Below are 6,029 nucleotides of genomic sequence, written 5' to 3'. Positions count from 1 at the left end.
CCAGCATGCATCTCAGGTCATTTCCCAGGATGCCTTTCATGGCACAGTGTGGTTCAGACTCCATTTTCCACAATTCGTTTTCCGTACATGAGTATGACACTGGAAACTTCATTTCCCATCATGCCTCTTGGATGGTTTCCTTGTTTGCTTTTCATTACACCATCACTTTGATGGACTCCATTTCCCAGGATGCCTTTCTCTAAACCATCACTCCATTCTGGACTCCATTTCCCAGGATTCCTTGCTCCACAGCACCATGACACTGTGGACTCCATTTCCCAGGTGTCCTGTGTCCCCAGGATTTTCCCTTTTTCTTCAGCAGGTGTCCAGGTCCCTCAGCAGGTGATCTGACCTTCTGCATGGTTGTAGTACATCAGTGGGTGTGGTCAGGGTCATGGATTCAGGGTTAGGAGTAGAGTCAGGGGGTCAAGTTCTGGGTGTCAGGCTCATGGGGTGAAGGTCAGGGGGTAGGAAGGGTTCACATTTAGGGTTTGTGTCATGGGGTTGTGTAAGGCTTAGGTTAAGGTTAGCTTAGGGTTAATGGTTAAGGTTAGGGTCAGGGGGTCACTGTTGGGGTTAAGACTAGTGTCAGAATGTTAGGTTTAGGGTTAAGGGTTAGAGTTAGTTTAGGGTCAGGGGGTCACTGTTAGGGTTAGAGTTCGTGTTTATGGTAAATGATTAGGTTTATGGTTAGTGGTTAGATTTAGGGTTAGGATTAGGGTTATGGTTATGGTTAGGGTTAGTGGTTAGGTTTATGGTTAGTGGTTAGTGGTTAGATTTAGGGTGTGCTTTGCCCTCATCAGGTGTCTGAACCTCCTGAGGTGTCCTGTGTCTCTGCTCTTCGGTCAGAAAGAAACTTCCTGTTCCCTCTTTATAGCATCATATGCTTTGGATACATTTCCCAGGATGCTTTTCTCTGTAGTGGTCATCCATTCAAAACCACATTTCACAGCATACCTGTTGGGTCGTTTCCCAGGATGCCTTTGATGACACCATCATTGTGGATTGGACTCCATTTCACACCCTCATTTGGACTCCATTTCCCAGGATGACTTTCTTAACAGCATCACATTTCTGCCTTCGTTTCCCAGGATGCCTTTCTCCACAGCATCAATTCGACTCCATTTCTCACAATGCCCTTCTCCAGAGCATCACTATGATGGACTCCATTTCCCAGGATGCCTTTCTCCACAGCACCATGGCACATTAGACTCCATTTCCCAGGTGTCCTGTGTCCTCAGGAGTTTCCCCTTTCCTTCGGCAGGTGTCCAGGCCTCAGCAGGTGACCTGACCTTCTGCAATGTTGTGCTGCCTCAGTGAGTGGGGGTCCGGTTCAGGGTGTCATTGTCAGGCTTAAGTTAAGGTTAGGTTAGTGTTAAGGCTTATGTGTTTTTAGGGTTAGGGTTAGTGTTTGGGTCAGGGTTTAGTTTCAGGGCTTAATGGTTATGGTTAGGGTTAAGTTTATGGTTATATTTATGGTTAAGTTTATGGTCATGGTTAGAGTTAGGGTTATGGTTAGGTTTAGCATTATGGTTAGTGTTAGGGTTAGGTTTTGTGTTTTTGTTGGGGTTTAGTTTCAGGGCATTAAGGTTATGGTTATGGTTAGGGTTAGGATTATGTTTTAGGGTTAGGAAATGTAATGTATGTGGAAAATCCTTCATTGTAGGCTCAAAACTTCATGTTCATCAAACAACACACACTGGAGAGAAACCTTACAAATGTTCAGATTGTGGCAAGTCCTTTACTAAGAGCTCAAACCTTCATGTTCATCAAAGAACACACACTGGAGAGAAACCTTATAAATGTTCAGATTGTGGCAAGTCCTTTACTCAGAGCTCAAACCTTCATGTTCATCAAAGAATACACACTGGAGAGAAACCTTATAAATGTTCAGATTGTGGCAAGTCCTTTACTCAGAGCTCACACCTTCATGTTCATCAAAGAACACACACTGGAGAGAAACCTTATACATGTTCATATTGTGGCAAGTCCTTTACTAAGAGCTCCAACCTTCATGTTCATCAATGAAAAGAACACACACTGGAGTGAAACCTTATGAATGTTCAGTTTTTAGCAAGTCCTTTATTAAGAGCTCAAACCTTCATGTTCATCAAAGAATACACACTGGAGGGAAACTTTACAAATGTTCAGATTGTGGAAAGTACTTTACTCATAGCTCAAGTTTTCATAGTCATCAAGGAATGCATACATAATTAAATCCTTAGAAATGGAAAGAATGGGGCAAGTTCTTTAGGCATATCTTACATCTCCAAAGCCATCCCAATGTCCACACAGGAGGGAAACATTATAGATGTAAAAAATGTGGCAAGTCCTTTACCAGGGTCTCAATACTTCAAGTCCATCAAAGAATCCAAAATGGAGAAGAAAGTTAAAAATATACTGACTATGACAGGTCCTTTGCCCATGATTCACATGGTAAATGCCACTAAAGACCCATTAAAGGCAGAACCCTTACAATTGCAATGAATGTGTTATGTATTATGTCCTTTCCCCACAGATCATCTCTGCATAAAGTCACTAAAACCACACATTGGATAAAGGACATTGGGAAAACTTTATCTAGGTTTTTAAATCTTAAAGGTCATCACATTATCCATATTAGAGAGAACCCATAGAATATCAAGCATGTGGTAAGTGTCATGGAGTCTTCAAATATTCAAGCATAACAGAGTATCACTAATGGAAAGAAACTTACCACTTGTATAGAATTTAAAAAGAAATTCTTTACAAGAAGCTAAAATCTTAGAACATGTCGGACAATTCATCAAAGAAACAAACTCAATTGATAATTATTACTCCAGTACTCATGCAATAAAAGGATTCTCTATAATATGGGTAGTAGAAAAAAACCTTTGGCAAGTGTTAAAACATTACTCATTGTCAGATGAGTGACATCAGAAAGCCATATGCTTGGTGTGATTTTAGAAATATTTTACCAAGAAATAAAATTTATGCTCTCAATAAATTCTTTAGGAAACAATCTACATATTGTTTCCTATTCAGGAATAGGAATTGGAATGAATCAAATAAAATTACACATTCATTTTGTATGAAAATGACATAGATTTAATTTGACAAGATATGAAAGAAACAATAATTTAAAATGTGAAGATTTATGCCAGCATAATTTTATGGATAACTATGTCAAGTCACACTCACTCCATAAATTACTGTATATTTTATGGTACAGATATTGATCTTAGACTGCTATAGCTTTTATATGAACATTTTTGTTTGCTGATACTTGAGATTTTATAGAATATATTATCGATTTTTTGATCTCTTTAATTATTCCCCAATTTTTTTCTATGAATAAATATAATGAAACTTGTGTTCAATTTCTGCTGCTCTGGAATGTTGGATATTTATTTTATACTTATATTCTATAATTAATGTCAATTACTTCATTACAGAAAATGTCTAAAACATGTATTGAAAATACCATGCAGATTGTTTTAGGAAAACTATAAGATATTCATTCATTGGAAGTATATATGGAGAAAAAAATTAAGGCCTGAGTAAGTCTGAGTTAATTAGAGCTGTTTACATGGGCAGATCTAGATCAAGGACCAAGACATAGACATATACAAAAAGTCAAAGAAACTTCCGCTCATCACTTGAGTATTGAAACATTATAAATCCTCTTGTCATCGTATGAAGATGTTAATAGTTAGGGAAACAAAACTCTCCACCATAATTTGCTCTTTTCAGATGTTTAGGCCTCAACAATTTAAGGCTAAAGATGCAGAAAGTACTGAGATGAGTCAAATATGAGTGTGTACATAGCTTTAGATAGTAACCCTGCCTTTCTATTATCACTATGCAGTAAATATATTTGAATGTAGGTAGGGATTACTGACACAAAGCTTCTAAGGTGTTGTGGTTTCACCTCAGAGAACACAGACACCTGACCACAGCTTTTCTTTGGGTCCCAGTGTCATATTTGTATGTATTTTCTTCATTCTCACACCAACCTACTTAGATCTGTAACTAGAGACATACTGGACAGGAAAGCCATAGACAATGGTCTCTTTACAAACAAGGAAAGAATTATTTGGGTGCTTGTAATGAATTGTACTCATAAATTCTCATTAACAAAGAAATTGCCTACCAATGAGAATGAGATTAAAATTTCTGCAATAAAATTTTATAGACAGAAATGAACAAAAACAGCCATCAGCAAATTATTTCTAGTCTTAGAATCCATGAAAGTAATTATTAAACTAGTCCATATATAAGCAAATAATCCCAACTAGTTTGCAAAACTGGAAAGATGTCTCATTTAATCCAGAAACTGTTTTTTCTTCAAGGACTGATCCCATCATTTTGTTCATATCCATGTGAATTCTTCAACTTGAGGAATGTTTAATTTATGTTAACGAACATGGTGTATGGCATTCATTGATGTAATACAAATGTACATCTAAGATAGAAAATTATGCACATCATTTAATTATGCCCCATTATTTCTAACTCTAGGTAAAATTAATTTGGGTCCCCTGGTCTGGTTATTGCTCTGTATAAATAAAATGCTGATTGGCCACCCACCAAGCAGGAAGTATAGGCAGGACAAGCAGAGAAGGAAATTCTGTAAGAAGGCTGAGACAGAGAGATACTGCCAGCCACCACAATGAGAAGCAGATGTTAAGATATCAGTAAGCCAAAAGTCTCATGGCAACTTATAGGTTAAGAGAAATGGGTTGATTTAATATATAAGAACAGGTAGTAAGAAGCCTGCTATGGTCATACAGTTTATAAGCAATGTAAGTCTCTGTGTGTTTATTTGGTTGGGCCTGAGCAGCTTCGGGACTGGCAGTTGAGAGAGGTAGTTCCTGACCATGGGCCAGACAAGATCAGGAAAACTATAGCTACACTTCCTGTAATTGGGGCATAATGGTTGATTACTCTAGAAAAAATTTCTTGAAGAAATTTTTACAGCACTAACATGTGCAATGCTGATGCAACCATATCTAAAGGGAAGCAGAAAAGTCTGAAAACCATCACAGCTGCCTGAAGAAGATTCAGAAAACCTGAGCAGCATAATGGCTGCCATGACATTTTTCATTTAATCTTGATATGTTGCATATTTCAGGACTTTTAATATTTGTACAATTTGGGATATTGGATTGCTGGAAATTTTCTTATGAAATATTTATGCCTTCTCACATTGAACACAAGAAAGAAAATAAACAAATATTCTCCCTGATGAATTTCTATATTGAACATATACATACTGAGCATTAGAAATCAGATTAATAATACAATTGTCATCTGATATATGTCTTATAGCAAATATATACATATTGAAAATAAGAAATAAGATAAAGGAGTTTCATCTGAAAAAGTTCTAAAATCAAAAATATACACAACTGAAGAAAAGTAATCAAAAAAACAAAAAAATCTCTGGTGATAAACGTTAAATGTCTAAAATATTGATCTGAACATATAAAATTAGATAAGACAAAAATTCTCACCTGATGAAGGTCCAGGCTCCGTGGGCAAGCGCGGGTCTGTCCACCAGGAGACACCAGGGATGCGGCTTAGAGGGGTAGGGGACTCAGTAGCCCCCAACCAGCTCGCGTTGCATGGGACTCAGCTCCCCTCGCAGCCGCTGTCCTCTGATGAGTAGGTGGAGCGGGGGAACCAGGCTCCAAGCTGCCCCCGGGGTCCGGGGATGAAGAGGCGCAAGACAGCGATGCACTGGCGGGGGAGGCAGCTGCAGGCGCGCGGGCAGCCAATGGCAAGCGTGGCGCGCACCTCCTCGTGCTCCACAAGCCGCCGCTGCAGCGCATGAACATATTCTACCGCAGAGCACAGTGTCTCCACCTTACTCAGCTTCTTGCTGGCGCTGTGTGGGCATGTGCTGCCACAGAGCCTGGCGGCCCAAGTTGACCAGCTTCACACGGTTGCGTTCGCGCTCGTTGCAGGGTGCCACGGCTGCTGAACTGCCCCCGGCTTCAGTTGCTCCAGATTGGCGGTGGCGGCTGCATGGCAGCAGTTCCGGGGAT

The 6,029-nt window shown here is 39.4% G+C and overlaps 1 pseudogene; it reads right to left on the bottom strand.

Moving 5' to 3' along the window:
* Positions 1-5,613: 5,613 nt before the first annotated feature.
* LOC118575648 lies at positions 5,614-6,025 on the bottom strand (annotated as a pseudogene).
* Positions 6,026-6,029: the final 4 nt, after the last annotated feature.

Source organism: Onychomys torridus, unplaced genomic scaffold (genome assembly GCF_903995425.1).
Source record: "Onychomys torridus unplaced genomic scaffold, mOncTor1.1, whole genome shotgun sequence".
Lineage (NCBI taxonomy): Eukaryota > Metazoa > Chordata > Mammalia > Rodentia > Cricetidae > Onychomys > Onychomys torridus.
Note: the sequence above shows the minus strand (reverse complement) of the source record. Positions and strands in the feature narration are given on the sequence as shown.